The following is an 18,628-nucleotide window of genomic DNA, read 5'->3' as shown; positions in this document are numbered from 1 at the left end:
TGTATGTCTTCTTTGGAGAAATGTCTATTTAGTTCTTTGGCCCATTTTTTGATTGGGTCATTTATTTTTCTGGAATTGAGCTGTAGGAGTTGCTTGTATATTTTTGAGATTAGTTACTTGTCAGTTGCTGTATAACTAAAATGTTGTACCCTTTGACTAACACTTCCCTGTTTTCCCTTCCGCACAATCCCTGCCTTGTCATTTTGTTGATGGCTTCCCTTGCTGTGCAGATACTTTTTAGTGTAACATAATCCTGCTTGTTTATTTTTGCTTTTGTTGTCTGTGCTTTTGATGTCACATCCAAGAATTCTTTTCCAAGGTCAATGTCAAGAGGCTTTTACCATATGTTTTCTTCTAAGAGTTTTGTGGTTTCAGGTCTTACAATTCAGTCTTTAATCCATTTTGAGTTAACTTTGGTATGTAGTATAAGATGAGGCTTCAATTTCATTCTTTTGAATTTGGTTTTCCAAGACCATTTATTAAAGAGAGCTACCCTTTCCTCATCATGTATTGTTGTCAAAGATCACTTGATATACATGCATGGGTTTATTTCTAGGCTCTCTATTCTGTTCTGTCTGTGTCTGCTTATTTGCCAGTAGTATACTATTTGCATTACACTGTAATATGTTTTGTATTACAGCTTTGTATGGTAGCTTTGTCATACATTTTGAAATCAGAAAATGTGTTGCCTCCAGCTTTGCTCTTCTTGCTCAAAATGACTTTGGCTACTCAGAGTCTTTTGTTGTTTCATATGGGTTTTAAGACTTTTTTCTTTTTCTGTAAAAAAATGCCACTGAGATTTTCATAGAGATTGTATTAAGTCTGCAGATCACTTATACTAGTATGGATTACTATAAGTAGTAATTTTAATAATATTAAGTCTTTTAATCCATGAATGTAGAATATTTCCACTTATTTCTCTCTGCTTTAATGTCTTTCATCGCTGTTGTATAATTTTCAGTGTACAAGTTTTTTACCCCCTTGGTTAAGTTTATTCCTATTTTATTTCATTTTTTCCTGCTATTGTTAATGGGATTGTTTCCTTAATTTCTGTTTCAGATATTTTATTATTACCTTATTGAAATTCAACTGACTTTTTGTATGTTGATTTTGTATAGTGTAACATTAATGAATTTATTGATTAGTTCTAGCAGGGTTTTCTGTAGAATCTTTACAGTTTTTTACATATAAGGTAACATTATCTGCAAACAATTTTACTGCTTTCCAATTTACATGCTTTTTTGTTTCTTTTCCTTGATCTTTTTATTTCTTTTACTTGCTTTTTAAATTTCTCTTTAATGTCAGTACTATGCTGAATAGAAACAGCAAAAATGGGCATCCTTGCCTTGTTCTAGATCTTAGAGGAAAAGATTTCAGCTTTTCACCATTGAGTCTGATTTTAGCTCTGTATTTTTCATATGTGGTGTTTATTGTGTTGAGATAAGTTCCCTCTACACATAATTTTTTGATAGTTTTTATCATGAAAGTGTGTTGAATTTTATTGAATGCTTTTCTGCATCTCTTGAGATGATTGTGTGATTTCTATCCCTCATGAGGTGTATCACATAGATTGGTTTTTTGTATATTGAACCATTCTTGCATAGAGGGATAAGTTTCACTTGGCCATGATGTATGATTCAATGTACTGTTGAATTTAGTTTGTTAATATTTTGTTAAGCATTTTTGCATTTGCGCTCATCAGGTATTATGCAAGACTCCCAGATGGTCTGCCTTAGATGGCAGCTGCTGCACTGTGCCCTTTCAGCTAAGCTGTGCCATGCACTCTCTCAGTCTGCCTGCAGGGGACACTCTCTCACTCACATCGCTGCCAAGGAACCAGCTCCACTATGGTAACAGAATGAGAAAAGAGGTTTAAAGACTCTTTCTTCCTAGAGCATGTTCTTCTTTTTAAAGACTCTCTTCCTCTTTGCCCCTCTGTCCATGGAACTTTCTCTTTTTTGTTCTCCTGAAGACTGCTCCATTCCACGGGATTGTCCTCCACCACCAAGATGACTCATTGGCTTTTGAAAGCAAAACAGAACTAGAATGGAGCCTAGAGAAAGATGACAATGAAGCAGTAAAGGCTTTTGAGAGTCACAGGTAGTAAGGGAGATCAGATATGGATTTGGGCCCAGTTTCTTCCGGGAAGGAAAAAAAAAAAAAATGTGTCCAAGAAATATTCCTGTGCATGTGGGATATGACTCCAGTGATTAATAGACATTTTAAATTAGTTAGCATAAAAAATTTCTTTCTCCTCTCCTTCTTCCTTTCTAAGAATTAAGAGAAACACTTAAGTTTCCCACAGACATGACTTGTTTGTAGCCATGACTGTGTATGTCCAATACCACCCTGTCAGTCACTTCCACACCAGTGTAGGGACAGGCTCATGCCACATGTTCACAGTACTGGATGCTTGAGAAGAGATGGGCACATGGATGAATAGCACTATTTTATGAATATTACATTAGGGAATTATATTCTGCGAATGCAAGTTGAAATATTGAAGCCTGCAGACAAGTTCTCACTTGCATTATGAGCAATGTCATATTTTTTTTATGTCAAATTTCTTTCTACAGTTTATTTCAATAACAACATCAATTTAAACAAAGTAAACAGATTTGTTTGAACCTGGACAATTAAATCTTTCCTGATCTATTACTTTATGTGTTGAAGTTGGATACCCAAAAAGAATGGGGGTATCTCAAGTTTTTGCGCAAAATTGGAATTTCAAAGCTTAAAAGTCTTAGAAAGAAATGCCTTTATTTCAAAAACTTTGAGCACACACAAAAATAGTAAATTCCATTCAGAAATGTTTCCAGTGCCTCACTGCAGAACAATTGCTTGCTAGTAAGAACAGTCCCTAGATGGGGAAAATGTCTGAGAGAAGCAGTGAAATCTGTGACAGATGAGCCTGGAAGACAGTACCTGGGACCTGGAACAACAGAACCAGCACCCACAGTCACAATGCTCACTCAAGAGCAAGCTCAGCCAAGGGTGTCGATGTGTGTTATATACAGAACTCGCCAAGCAAGGTTTGATAAATCCCTACAGATAGTGCATAGTCTCTTATTAACGGAGAAGCTGTTTCTTTCCCTGAATATCAAGTTTAGATGCTGTGTGTTTGGATTTTTAAGTATTCAGGCTCAGGTTTGGAAATTTGCGCTGTGCTTTGGGACAAAGACATTTTGAAGAGGATGCACCCGAAACACAGAAGAGAGCCAGGTCAAATGTTTGAGCCACACTAGTTATTATTATTTAAGAGCTCTAGCTCAAATTAATTAAGTTTAAAAAAGACTCCCCCCAATTTTTGCAGGAAAAAATAATGTGAGCCCCAGCCCAATAACTTACTGCATGGTAACCAGTGGCTAAGTGGTAAAGAATCTCCCTGCAGTGCAGGAACTACAGGAGGCATGGGTTCAATCCCGGGTTAGGAAGGTTCCCTGGAGGAGGGCATGGCAACCCACTCCAGTATTCTTGCGTGGAGAACCCCCATGGACAGAGGAGCCTGGTGGGCTACAGCCTATGGGGTTGCAGAATCGGACACAACTGAAGCAACTTCTTAGGCACACACACACGCACAAGTGGCAAGTATATCTGCAATGATTGAATGAGGTTGTGAAAGATAAAGGGAGAAATCGAGAAAATGGGGGACAGAAGGACAGAGAAGCAACAGGAACAATGAAAAGAATAAGGGGAATAAGGCAGAGGGAGAGAAGAAGAGGAAGAAGGCAGGAGGCTCTACGAATCCCGGCCAACCATGCCATCATCACTTACAGGCCTTGAGCTGACTAGTATTTTCCTGGCATCAGAGTCTTTATACCTGGAAATAATACAAATATAATGATTTACCCAGTTGATTGTCTAATATATGAACTGGTTACAAAAGAGTGGTTGACCTTTGTAATATCTGAAAGAAAGTAAGGGATATAGTTTATGCTTCCATGGAGATGATCCATTTGTAAATCCAAGGAGCCAGGGAATTTTTTAGAGCAATATCTATAGCACTTTTTTGCTGCTGTTATTCAGATATGTCACCCATATGTCTTCACTGTGCTTCCCCTTGCCCAAATAGTCTAACCTGTTCATTCTTTCCTGAACATTCCTGAGGTCCAAACTCCAAATTCTTTTTCCTTCAGGCCCCACCACCCTCCACCCCCTTATAGATTCTCAGCTGCTTTCTTGCTTCACCTAAGCATCTCATTCCTTTTTTGTTTGTTTGTTTCTTCTTTAATTCCCATTTTAATTATTTATTTTAGGTATTTGTGTATCTGTTTTTAATGTTGAATTTCTTTCAGAACTAATAAGATATTTTTTATAGTAGGCATGAGTTTTTAACTGAATGGGGAGATAAGGGTGGAAAAACCACCTTGACCTTATTAAGCATACCTTTGGAAGGACCAAATTTGGATCTAATTCTGTAGCTGATGTCAGGATCTTAGAATAAATATGGCCCAGAGCACAGTCTCCTAAGAGCAGGACTGCCTCCCTGGCCCTCTGGGAACCTCCTTACCTTGGACAGTGAGCTCTTCTTTATCTCTGTGATTGACCCCTGAAGTACAGCTGGACCTCAAACTCCAATCTCTGCCTTCTCTCATTCTCCTAATTTGGGGGAATTCCCTGGTGTCCAAGTGGTCAATACCCTTGGATGGATGACTACCTCAATATCAGCAGCAAGACAAGAAGTGGCTTCTGTGGCTGTTTGATAAGGAATCCATTATAGAACTAACATCAGAGGCCAGTCTATGAAGTAAGAATCCTAAAAAAAAATGTAGAGTCCTACAAAATGGCATTAGGCAATCTACATCCTCATGAGTGCATAGCTTACAGGTCTCGGGACCACCCCTCCTTTCAAGAAGAGCATATAAAATCTACTTTGGGATCTCTGACTTCATTTAATAAACAAATCACATCACTTAAAGTATCTTTCATATAGTAGGTAGTTAATATTCTGAGATTAATAAAACATATCCCATCCCTCACTGCATTTAAATCTCCTTTTGTCTGGGAGGGGAGAAAGTGGTACATAAATTATTTGTCAATACAACAACACCTACAGGTACATTGATAATGCCCCAAGAATCCAGAAAGGGGAGTAATGTATTTAACCAATAGTGGAACGTGGAGGCATCAAAATGTCATAGCAGTGGATAGTGCTGGGGCCCAGATATGTACCAGGCGCTGGATCCTGAAGGAGGCACTGAAGTTCTAGATGTGGAGAGGAAGAAGTAGGGCACTCTGGGTGAAGACAAGAGTCTTAGAGAAGGCATGGATGCATGTTCCGGAAAATACCAATAATCTGATATGCTAGGAACATTAGTAAATGAGTAGAAAAATAAGTGAATATCTATAGATGAGGCCTACCAAATAAACATGTTCCCACTCTGAGGATTTCCTATTGTATCCTGAAACTTATAAGAGATTCAAAACTTAAAATATCAACATTTTAATATTTCAATTGCAAAAGCTTACTTCTGGCAACAGAATGAAGGAAGGATTGGAGGAAGGCAGGACAAAAAATTGATACTATAGTAGGCTATTATGCTGATTAAGTTTAAATGCTACATGGACTGGTACAAGTTGATACCACCTAGGAAGATTAACCCCCAAACTAAATGAAAATTGAAGACACTAGGGGTGGAGAAGACATTGTATACTTCAGGTGCATCAGTTAGCAAGTAATGACATCTATATGTCAAATCAACAATAAAAAGACAGGAATAATCACTAACGTTTAAAGAAAACAAATGCCACTTTAAAAAAAAAAAATCAAACTCCTCAGGCAAATGAACTAACAGACTAGCTAGTTGGCTAAAAGGACAAAGGATGAAAAGTAACTTTAAATGTAATCAATACCCTCAGAAGAAGAAAATGATGTGAAAGAAATTCTATTACAGTTATTGAATAAAAGATGTAGCAGAAACACAATTGGTGAGCTTATAAAAATGTTCAGAAAGATTCTCACAGATGGAACAAAAAGTAGCCAACAGAGAGCACTGAAAGGGAATGCTACAAAGCACTTAGGATAAATCTAACTTCCAGCATCATCTGGAGAGAGCAGAATGGAATGGGATGCTCAAATCATTGAAGAGCATCTCCTACAAAAAAAGATGACCTCTTTATGTTAAAGGCTCTTATCCAGTACTGAGCTGAATTAATAAAAAAGACTCACGTTTAGAGACATCAAGATGGAATTTCAAACCACAAAGAACAGCACACTTGTGTATCCACTTGGATGTCTAATAAACATCTCAAATTTAGTATATCCAAAGCTGAACTCCTATAGCTTTCTTCCCCACCTCCCAGATATACATATAAACTTATGACTTTCAAAGTCCTTCCAGCCTTAGGTTTGATAGGAACTCCACTCTCTACTGCCTGAGTGAAAAACCTTAAAGTCGTACTAGACTCCTCTTTTTCTCCCCAAACTGGTCTCCAGTCCTATCGTCTTTTCTTCAGAATAATTAACAGAGGATCCCTGGATTAGATTTTTTTTATCTGGTTCGGATATCTTTTTTATCTTGGTTCAGGGAGGGGCTTCCCCCAGTTCTGGCCACTTGGCTGGTAGTAAATGACCAAAGACAACCCGGAGGAAGCATCCCGGGCGTCTTAGGAGGCCTTGGAGAAAGGAACATTCCCAGACAGGTCTTTAGAGGGACAGACCACACAAAACTAATTAAAACAATGTATCACAAAGAAAATGGATTACTCTCTTTATAACATGAAAGGAGGATTTTAATGCATGGTTACAATTACTAATGTACTCTGCTGTGGGACATTAATAAAGTTGCTTTTTTTCAGGCTAGAATGTTGTGATGCCATAATCAGAACATGCTCTTTTAACTTCCTTCAGCTTCCAAATGTAAATTCATCATTGGGTTCACTTCTAATAATTGCAGCGCTTCCTGCCTTGGGCTTAGGAGAAGCCTGACAAAATAGTGTTTGCTTAGGCAATAATTTAGACTTACCTTATTTGTGATTACTATAGTGATTACTATAACTACAAGGTATAATTTTACTTTATTTAAATTTTATGAATTTGAATGTTTTTTACACTAACTTTTCCCAATAAAGTCCACTATGAAACCAAAAAAAAAAAAAAGATTTTTTTTATATAGAGGACATTCCTGGGACAGTTGACAAAATCTGAACAGAATGTATAGATTAAGTAACAGAATTGCATCAGTGTTGCTTTCCTGACTTTGGTCACTGTATGTGGTTATATAAGAGAATGTACTATTCTTAGGAAGTCTATACTGCAGGTCACAGAGATAAAAGCATCACATCTTCAACTTATTTCCAAAAGGGTCAAAATATTGTTATATATATATATGTAAAAAGTGAAAAGCAAATGTGATAAATGTTACAACTGGGAAATTGGGTTAAGGATATATTGGAGTCCTTTGTACCATCTGTATAAGGTTTTTAGAAATACAAAATTTTTCTATGTTGAAAAATACAAAAAAATAAGTCTAAGTTGTGTCTTCTCTTCACCACTTACATTGCTAAAACAACTGTAATTCAAACCACATAATGTTCCACAAGGAATATTATAACAAATTCATGAATTCTCCCTTCTTTTACTTTTGTCTCTCCTATAGTCTGTTCCCCAGGCTTCCAAGGTGGCTCAGCGATAAAGAACCTGCCTGCCAATGCAGAAGATGTGGGTTCGGCCCCTGGGTGGGGGAGATACCCTGGAGAAGGCAGTGACAACCCACTCCAGTTTTCTTGCCTGGAAAATCCCATGAACAGAGGAACCCAGCAGGCTACAGTCCATGGGGCCACAAAAAAGTTGAACACTATTTAATAACTAAACAACAACAACATAGTCTATTCCTGCTGAGCAACTGAGGTAATCTTTCAAAATATAATTCAGAAGGGGTTGTTCATCTCATCACAACCTCCTGATGACTTCTCATTTTTCTCAGAGTCAAGTCAAGATTTGGAAAACGCCTAATACGCTCTACAGGGGCATATTAACCCTCTCCCCCCATCCTCTCTTTCTTTGATGTTATCTCCTGTAACTCTCCCTTCTGTTGGTGAATTCCAAGTAAACATAATGGGCTGTTTGCTTACCCTCAAGCTTCCCTGGTATGTTCCCACCTCAGGGTCTTTGCACATGAAGTTTCCTCTTGAGGAGCGTTCTCTCCTCAGATATCTGCACAACTCGTACCTTCACCCTCATCACATCTCTGACCAAAGCTGCTTCACTGATTCCTTTCCTTTCTATTTAAAATGTCAGCACTTGACCACTTCTACCCAGCACACCTCATCCTCTTTTTATTCTTTTATTCTCCACAGCCTTTATCGCTGACATGCCATATGTTTTTGTTGTTTGTTTCTTTGTCTTCTTGCTCCCTCCACTATGATTCAGACTCCTGAAGGACAAGAAATTTTGTTTTGTTCACTTTTTTACCTCCAGCACTGGAAATAGTGCTTTGCATATAATACCTTCTTAATAAATATCAATAATTGTTGAAGGAATGAAATGAAACATACTAAACATTCTCATAGAGGGGGAAAAAACCCAGATGCATTAAAAAAGGTTTTAAGACAAATCAACATCAGACTTTTGACATATTGAATGCTGGAGAAAACATTTGAGTGGCTTTGAAAGACAATTTTGAATTTAGAAGTCTGCTTTCAACCAAACTACCATTTGAGATGGAGAGAAAAGGAAGCAGGTATTCTAATACATATACACTCAGAAAGTTTACCTCTCTCAGATTTTCCTTGAATGAGTAATGTATATTCTAAAAATGAAAAAAGATATGTGGGATACCAAAAATAAAGTAGTGGGGGAGTGACACCAGCATCACAGTGATGTGAAATGCTCTCTTTGTTTCTCCCCTTCAAGCAACAACCAGTAAAACGTCCGCAACTCAACAAAGGTGTCTCTGCTGAACGCACCAGGGTGCTGGGGCATTCCACATTATCTGTACATCTAAAAATGGGTGGACGAGAACAAACAGAGGAGGGAGAACCAGAAACACCAGCCACAGCAGCTGAGCCCAGAGCCCAGAGAACCCAGGAGCAGGAGAGGAGGAGGTGCAGACAGCAAGAGCCTCCCAGCCACCATGCGACCACAGCCACAGGAAAATGGGCAGCAGTGAGTGGCAGGGCCCGTATTTTTGTCCCTTGTCACAGAGACACCCATGACGCCCTCTGCCTGCAGCAGCAGAGCCTATGAACCTGACAAAATCAGACACGGCAGAGGTGCCTGCACCACCAGCTCCCTGCCACCTTCCCCGTCCCCTGTGTTTCAGGAGCCCACAACTCAAAAGATCCTGAGCTTGGTGGAAGAGCCCATTGTCTGGAGCCCCAGCCAGTGATGCCAGTGACACCAGCAGCAGCAAGGCACCACTGATCCATCCTGGAGGGAGGCACAGCCGTGATAATGAGGGTCTTGGGCCATTCTTTTGACAGAGGCCCTGAAAGGTGAAAAGTGCCAATTCTCAAATTTAACCGGAGGCAGCGCAGGTAAAAGAAACCAAAATCATGGTATGGCGCCACCTACTGGAATGCAAAAGAAAGGCCTCTAATTTCTAGATGCACCAGCTGAATTCCTCAGTTCAGTTCAGTTCCGTCAGTCGTGTCCCACTCTTTGCAACCCCATGAACCGCAACACGCCAGGCCTCCCTGTCCATCACCAACTCCCGGAGTCCACCCAAATCCATGTCCATTTGGTCGGTGATGCCATCAAACCATCTTATCCTCTGTCGTCCCCTTCTTCTCCTGCCTTCAATCTTTCCCAGCGTCAGGGTCTTTTCCAATGAATCAGCTCTTCACATCAGGTGGCCGAAGTATTGGAGTTTCAGCTTTAGCATCAGTCCTTCCAAAGAACACCCAGGACTGATCTCCTTTAGGATAGACTGGTTGGATAATTCTTAGAGACAAGTTAAAAAAAAAAAAGGAACTTTACCTAAAGAAAGATTTTGAACAGTTCAGATGCACCAGCAAAGGAACAAGTCATCAAGCAGCATGAAGAACCAAAGTAACATGGTACTAGAAAAAGAAAATGGCAAGTCTCCAGAAACCAGACTTTAAGTCACATAAGATTGTGGTCTAACTGATAGGAGAATTAAAACAAACAAACAAAAAAACTATTATGAAGAAACTCAATGAGCTACAAGAGAAGTCAGAAAGGCAGTTCAATGAGCTTAGGAATAAAACTAATAATCAGAGGGAAACGTTTACCAAAGAGATTCAAACTCTAAAAAATAACCAAACAGAAATTCTGGAGCTAAAGACCTCAATAAATAGAATGAAGAATACATTAGAAAGCATTAGAAATAGAGTGGACCATACAGAAGAGGGAACTAGTGAGCTCAAAAATAGAAATCTAGAAATGATACAGACAGAAGAGGAAAGAAAATTGAGATTCTCCCCAAAATGAAGAAATTCTCCAAGAATATTCCAACTCTTTTAGGAGGAGCAACAGTAGGGTAATGGGTATACATCCTAGAAGGAGAAGAGAGGGAGAAGAGAGTGATTATTTAAAGAAATAATAGCTGAGAACTTCCCAAACCTGGGGAAGGGACTGGATATACAAGACTGTGATGCTAAAAGAATATCTAATTGCTGCTGCTGCTGCTAAGTCGCTTCAGTTGTGTCCGATTCTGTGCGACCCCATAGATGGCTGCCCACCAGGCTCCCCCGTCCCTGGGACTCTCTAGGCAAGAACACTGGAGTGGGTTGCCATTTCCTTCTCCAATGCATGAAAGTGAAAAGTGAAAGTGAAGTTGCTCAGCCGTGTCTGACTCTTAGCGACCCCATGGACTGCAGCCTCCACCGTGGGATTTTCCAGGCAAGAGTACTGGAGTGGTTGCCATTGCAAGAATATCTAATTAGTTTAACACGAAAAGACCTTCTCCAAGACACAATATATTAAAACTATCAAAAGTCAATAACAAAAAAAGAATTTTAAAGACAGCCAGTAAAAAATAAAAAGGATTGTAATCTAAAAAGAAACTCCCTTTAGGCAATCAACAAATTTCTCAGAAGAAACTCTGTTGGCCAGGAGGGACTGGGATGACATTCTCAAAATGCTGAAAGATAAAAATTGTCATCCAAGAATACTCTCAGCAAAATTGTCATTCAGATACAAAGAAGAAATAAAGACTTTCCCAGATGAACAAAAGCTGAGGGAGTTCATCAACACCTGACCTTCTTTATGGGGCTTCCCTGGTGGCTCAGACGGTAAAGAACCTGCTTGCGATGTGGGAGACCCGGATTCCATTCCTGGGTCAGGAAAATCCCCTGGAGGAGGAAATGGCAACCCACTCCAGTATTCTTGCCTGGAGAATTCCATGGACGGAGAAGGCTGGTGGGTGATAGTCCATGTGTTCTTCAAGAGTTGAACACGACTGAGTGACCAGTTTTATAAAAAAATATTGATAGGAACTTTTCTATCACAAACAAAAAGGCAAAAATACATAGACATTTGAGTAAGGTGGTAAATAGAATTAGAAAATTGCAAATCTATATCAGCATATGTTTTTGAGTACTTTATTCAAGCATGAAGTTTAAAGGGAAGAAAAGCAGGAAAGAATAATGATAGCTACTTCAATTTGGATTAAAAAATGCATAAAAAGTGATAATTTGAGATAACAAAAAGAAGAAAGAAGGATGGATCTCATAGATAGATGAAGATAAGATACTATCAACAGAAATGGACTGTTTTATCAATGAGACATTTTATACAAATGTCATGACAACCATACAACATAAGTCTAGAGCAGAGACATGAAACAGAAAAAGAGGAAACTGAGGTAAACATTATTAAAAAGCCATCAAACCAAAGTGACAGACAGAAACACAAGGAAAAAGAAACAATGGAGATATAGAGCAACCATAAAACGAAAGATAAAATGGCAGTACTAAGTCCTCATCTATCAATAATCACACTAAATATGAATGGATTGAATTCAGCAATCAAGACACAGAGTGAATGGGTGGATTTAAAAATAAGACAGAATTATATGCTTCCCCCAGCTCTAACAACAAACATAGGCTCAAAATGAAGGGAGATCAAAGTCACTCTCAGCTATTACAATGGCTATTATCAAAAAAGCAAGAAATAACAATGTTGTAGAGGATGTGGGTAAAGGGAACCCTTGTATACTATTGGTTGTTCAGTCACTAAGCTGTGCCCAACTCTTTGTGATCCCATGGACTGCAGCACACCAGACTTCCCTGTCCTTCACAATATCTCGGAAGTTGCTCAAACTCATGTTCATTGAGTCATTGATGCCATCCAACCATCTCATCCTCTTTTACCCCCTTCTTTTCCTGCCTTCACTCTTCCCCAGGATCGGGGTCTTTTCTAATAAGTCGGTTTTTTGCATCAGGTGGCCAAAGTATTGGAGCTTCAGCTAAAGCATCAGTCACATAATTGGTGAGAACATAAATTAGTACAGCTACTATGGAAAATAGTATGGAGATTCCTCAAAAACTTAAGAATAGGACTATCGTATGATCTACCTATCCCACTTCTGGGTATTTATCCAAAGAATATGAAAACACTTACTTGAAAAAAATATATGCACCTATGTGTTCATCATAGCATTGTTTGCAATAGTCAAGATATGGAAACAACCTCAGAGCCCATTAACAAATCAATGAATGAAGATGTGTGTGTATGTGTGTGTGTGTGTGTGTGTGTGTGTGTGTGTGAATACTGCACAGCCATAAAAAAAAAGATGAAATTTTGCCATTTGGGACAACATGAATGGATCTTGAAAATATGCTTAACGAAATAAGTCAGACCTAGAAAGACAAATATATAATTTCCCTCATATGTAGAATATAAAAAACAAGCGAACAAACCAAACAAACCAAAATAAACATGTAGATACAGAGAGCAGAATAGTGGTTACCAGTGGGGAAAGGGTGAAGGAGAGGCTAAATTGGATAAAGGGGATCAACTGTATGGTAACACGTGGAAGCTAAACTTTTGGTGGTGGTCATGGTGGTAGAAATATAATAAAGTAAAAACAATGTTGTACACATAACACTTGTATAATGTCATAAGTCGATGTTACCGCAGTAAGAAATACAATAGTAGTAACCCAAAATATAAGTGTGTGTGTGTGGGTGTGTGTGTTTATTCACTCAATCATGTCTGACACTTTCCAACCCCATAGACTGTAGCCTGTTGGGATCCTCTGCCCATGGAATTTTCCAGGTAAGAATACTGGAGTAGGGTGCCATTTCCTACTCCAGACAGTCTTCCTGATGCAGGGATTGAACTCATGTCTCTTACGTTTCCTGCATTAGCAGGCAAGAATTAATACAGAGGACTGGTGGTGCTAAGTGGCTGCCTTAAGGTCGGGAGCAGAGTAGTGAAGTGACCCACAGTGGTTGCTATGTCTGTAACTAAGAACACTGGGTGGCCTGGCCAGGCTCGTGATAAAAGGCCTCGTCCCCCAGACCTTATTCATTCCTCTCTGCTTCCCACTCCATCTCTGAATCACTCACTTCTGCTGCCGCCGACTGAACGGAAGGGACTGTGGGCGATTCAGCTTCCTGATCATTCAGTATGAGAAAGTAACCATAGTCATTTCTTCAGAGTGCTTTTTCCTTGTCACCCTCCACACCCACATTTGCACCCTTCTGGAAAGAAAGGATCCATGAAAGCTGTATGAGTTACCACTGTTTCTTTAGGTCCAGAGGAACACCTCTACCAAGGATCAGAAGACAAAAATCACAAAATCTTAACATTGGGGAGAAACCTAGAGGCTGTTGTGTCCAACACACCATTAAATGGAAGAAAACACTGCAGTACAACCAAGACCTTCCTTACCTAACTCAAGAGTCACTAGCTAAATCTCAGTTCCCCTATTCCAGTCCAGAACTATCCCCATGACACAGCATCATTGTAACAGGACCCCAGAGGCCTAGGGAAGGCAGGTTCTTTGTGGCAAAGCCATGCTTTAAGCCCACCCCCATATACCCCTCTTCAAGGATACCTGTTAGGAGTCACAGTGAATATTCAGCTCCAGCTACAAGAGGCAGAGAGGGAGAAAAGGCCATTGGTGGACACATGGCTTCCCTGCCTTTGAGATAGCTTTGAAAGTGAAGGTGTTAGTAGCTTAGTTGTGTCTGATTCTTTGTGACTCCATGGATTGTAGCCCACCAGGCTCCTCTGTCCAAGGAATTCTCCAGCCAAGAATACTAGAGTTGCCATTTTCTTTTCCAGGGGATCTTCCTGATCCAGGGATCAAATCCAGGTCTCCTGCATCGCAGGCAGATTCTTTACTGAACCACATTCAGCTTTAGAACAAATTACACTTTGTTCTTTCTACTGGAACCAAATAGGAACATTCATTTTAATCATGAAAATCAAGCAGCATTTTATCCAAAGTATTTTGAGAAAAGACTCTGTAATGACAGCTCCATATTAAGAACTAACCACCTCAGTGTAGCTAAAAAAAAACTTGCTGAAATATCATAAAAAAGATGAAAAACAAAAAAAGCAGATAAGTCAACTCTAAAGAAAGCCATTTGAAAGAATTACATGCCTAAGTAACATATTAAACAGTCATCCCGCTCCTGTTTTTTTCCCTCAAATTCCCTCTTTTGTGGTCATTTTCCTTTACTTATCCTATTTCTGAAGTTTGAAAGGAATTTCCTGAGTCTTCAACTAAAATTGAAAAAAAGAAAAGCCTGCTTAGGCAATTTTAAGTAAAGTTTTATATCTGCAGCTTCTCGAATGAAAAAATTGTTTCAAACAACAACAGCATTCTGGGTTGAGCTATTATTTTTGCAATCACTTGAGGAGTTAAACCTTGCTCCTGACTTGTCAACTTCCAGTGACCCATAAGAGAAGTGAAAGCTGAGAGAGGATCCCCATGAGACTGAAACTCAGAGTCTCTGTGTTTGTACAAGTAAGAGCCACATTGCCTGCAAGTCACCTCGGCATGCTATTCTACCACCTGCTCTCCGCAAAATGAGAAGCACTTTGTGAGTTCTTTCCATTCCCAGGGGGAGCTTTCCTCATATCTATAGTTACTAAAATGTGCTATGAATTCTGACCCTCGCATATGTCCCTCACCTCCTGGAAATCTTTGCTTAAAAAAGATACTAATACTTTCTTGCCCAATAATTGTTTGTCCTCAGGAAATGTTAAATCTGTGGGAGAGTGTTCCTGGAACTGCTCTATGCCCATTGCAGTAATGATCTTCCTCTTGCCTCACTGCGGAATCTGGTCGACTTAATCCACTCCACTCACAAAGACAGAAACAACCTGTCAGGCAAGGAAGGACGATGTCCAGTAGACAGAACTTCGTAGTCAGCCATGTTAGTAATTTCCTCACCCGTAAGCTCCCACTGAGCCCAGTGAAGAACTGAAACAGAGGAAGGATAGGATATCACTAAAGAGGCTGTTTTTCACATTTTCATTTCACATGATTCATGCTGTTTCATCAAGAGTATCACAAGTAGGCTGTCTTCTTTTTTGCACTGCTCTGACCATGTTGTGCTTAACTATCTACTTGTTCATCTTCCCCATTATCTTTTTTCCTTCATGATAACTACCAGGGTTTTATTTCCTTTTCTTTTCTTGGTATGTTTGTCTTGTTTTATTGCAAAAAGAGGCAACTAAACTAAAAAAAAAAAAAAAAAACTAAAGGAAAAGTAGTTGAACAGAATTTTCCCACTCTCTTGAGTATTTTAGTATATTTTCTGCTGGGATCTTTCTATGCATCTCTGTTAGTGAGATACTATAATTATATTGTACCTCAATTTTCAGCATATATTTTTCACTAGTGATATATTGAAGGACTTAGCCTTTAAGCTTCTGTACTTTTAAATGACTGCATAACATCCCATCAAATGGTCATCTTCAATGTTATCTAACCAAATTTTCAGCTGTGGGACATTTCCAATTTATTGTTGCTATAAATACTTCTATGATATGAACATTTTTGTGAATTAAGTATTTACATATTTTGGATTATTTCTCTGGTATCCAAGAAAAGAGTGGTTGTATGACATGAAAATATTTATGGATTTATATTTATAGTGTCAAATTGTTTTACATTGACATTTTTTTGACAAAATATTCATTTAAAGTAAAAAATTTATTCCTGCTTTCTAATTTAATCTGTTTCTATTAAGCAGTTTTTTAAAAATATATTTTATCTAAATGATTCCAATCAGCCAGCAATCTCTATTTGTTGTTCTTGTTGTCAGAATTCTGTAACGGACTAAGTGAGGAGCTGTGGATAAAATCCTCAAGTAACTCTTTGTAACTCAAGTAGCTAAGCGCAGGCGGCCGCGACCGGCGCGCTAAGCGCGCGCGGCCGTTGAGGAGCTACCCCACGTCCGAGGTCAGGGTCAGAAGCTGGGAGGACCCCATGCCCGAAGGGCGGAGGCCAAGAGGAGTTACCCCACGTCCGAGGTCAGGGGCAGCGGCCGAGAGTGCCAGGCTGTGACAGCGCAGGAACGCCGAGAGGAGCTACCCAACGTCCGAGGTTGAGGTCGGGGCAGCCGAGAGGAGCTACCCCGCGTCCGAGCTCAGGGGCAGCTGAGAGGAGCAACCCCAAGCCCGAGGCCAGGGGCAGGGGCCGGGAGGACCAACCCCACATCCAAGGAGCTATGGCTGCGCGGGCACAGTAGGGCCTAGAGGAGCTATCCCATGTTGAAGGCCAGGAAGGGCGGTGGTGAGGAGATACCCCTAGTACAAGGTAAGGACCAGCAGCTGCGCTTTGCTGGAGCACCTGTGAAGAGATACCCCACACCCAAGGTACAAGAAACCCAAGTAAGACCGTAGGTGTTGCAAGAGGGCATCAGAGGGCAGACACACTGAAACCATAATCACAGAAAACTAGTCAATCTAATCACACTAGGACCACAGCTTTGTCTAACTCAATGAAACTAAGCCATGCCTGTGGGGCAACCCAAGATGGGTGGGTCATGGTGGAGAGATCAGACAGAATGTGGTCCACTGGAGAAGGGAATGGCAAACCACTTCAGTATTCTTGCCTTGAGAACCCCATGAACAGTATGAAAAGGCAAAATGATAGGATACTGAAAGAGGAACTCCCCAGGTCAGTAGGTGCCCAATATGCTACGAGATCAGTGGAGAAATGACTCCAGAAAAAATGAAGGGATGGAGCCAAAGCAAAAACAATACCCAGCTGTGGATGTGACTGGTGATAGAAGCAAGGTCCAATGCTGTAAAGAGCAATATTGAGTAGGAACCTGGAATGTCAGGTCCATGAATCGAGGCAAGTTGGAAGTGGTCAAACAAGAGATGGCAAGAGTGAATGTCAACATTCTAGGAATCAGCGAACTAAAATGGACTGGAATGGGTGAATTTAACTCAGATGACCATTGTATCTACTACTGTGGGCAGGAATCCCTCAGAAGAAATGGAGTAGCCATCATGGTCAACAAACGAGTCTGAAATAAAGTACTTGGATGCAATCTCAAAACGACAGAATGATCTTTGTTCATTTCCAAAGCAAACCATTCAATATCACAGTAATCCAAGTCTATGCCCCAACCAGTAACGCTGAAGAAGCTGAAGTTGAACGGTTCTATGAAGACCTACAAGACCTTTTAGAATTAACACCCAAAAAAGATGTCCTTTTCATTATAGGGGACTGGAATGCAAAAGGAGGAAGTCAAGAAACACCTGAAGTAATAGGCAAATTTGGCCTTGGAATATGGAATGAAGCAGGGCAAAGACTAATAGAGTTTTGCCAAGAAAATGCACTGGTCATAGCAAACACCGTCTTCCAACAACACAAGAGAAGACTCTACACATGGACATCACCAGATGGTCAACACCGAAATCAGATTGATTATCTTCTTTGCAGCCAAAGATGGAGAAGCTCTATACAGTCAGCAAAAACAAGACCAGGAGCTGACTGTGGCTGAGATTATGAACTCCTTATTGCCAAATTCAGACTTAAATTGAAGAAACTAGGGAAAACCAATAGACCATTCAGGTGTGACCTAGATCAAATCCCTTATGATTATACAGTGGAAGTGAGAAATAGATTTAAGGGCCTAGATCTGATAGATAAAGTGCCTGATGAACTATGGATGGAGGTTCGTGATATTGTACAGGAGACAGGGATCAAGACCATCCCCATGGAAAAGAAATGCAAAAAAGCAAAATGGCTGTCTGGGGAGGCCTTACAAATAGCTGTGAAAAGAAGAGAAGCAAAAAGCAAAGGAGAAAAGGAAAGATATAAGCATCTGAATGCAGAGTTCCAAAGAATAGCAAGAAGAGATAAGAAAGCCTTCTTCAGCGATCAATGCAAAGAAATAGAGGAAAACAACAGAAGGGAAAGACTAGAGATCTCTTCAAGAAAATTAGAGATACCAAGGGAACATATCATGCAAAGATGGGCTCGATACAGGACAGAAATGGTATGGACATAACAGAAGCAGAAGATCTTAAAAAGAGGTGGCAAGAATACACAGAAGAACTGTGCAAAAAAGATCTTCACGACCCAGGTAATCCCGATGGTGTGATCACTGACCTAGAGCCAGACATCCTGTATTGTGAAGTCAAGTGGGCCTGAGAAAGCATCACTACAAACAAAGCTAGTGGAGGTGATGGAATTCCAGTTGAGCTGTTTCAAATCCTGAAAGATGATGCTGTGCAACTGCTGCA

The 18,628-nt window shown here is 40.0% G+C and overlaps 1 protein-coding gene and 1 long non-coding RNA gene across 2 annotated transcripts in view; one reads left to right on the top strand and one right to left on the bottom strand.

The window, feature by feature from the left end:
- GPR141 (G protein-coupled receptor 141) overlaps nt 1-18,628 on the bottom strand; it is a 69,204-nt gene that overhangs the window by 16,680 nt on the left and 33,896 nt on the right. The window lies entirely within an intron of this gene.
- LOC104981907 overlaps nt 14,840-18,628 on the top strand; it is a 45,696-nt gene continuing 41,907 nt past the window's right edge. Inside the window, exon 1 of the long non-coding RNA XR_824430.1 lies at nt 14,840-14,961. This is a non-coding gene — a long non-coding RNA (uncharacterized LOC104981907). The remainder of the gene's footprint in view (nt 14,962-18,628) is intronic.

The sequence above is a fragment of the Bison bison genome, unplaced genomic scaffold (assembly GCF_000754665.1).
Source record: "Bison bison bison isolate TAMUID 2011002044 unplaced genomic scaffold, Bison_UMD1.0 scf7180017864525, whole genome shotgun sequence".
Lineage (NCBI taxonomy): Eukaryota > Metazoa > Chordata > Mammalia > Artiodactyla > Bovidae > Bison > Bison bison.
Note: the sequence above shows the minus strand (reverse complement) of the source record. Positions and strands in the feature narration are given on the sequence as shown.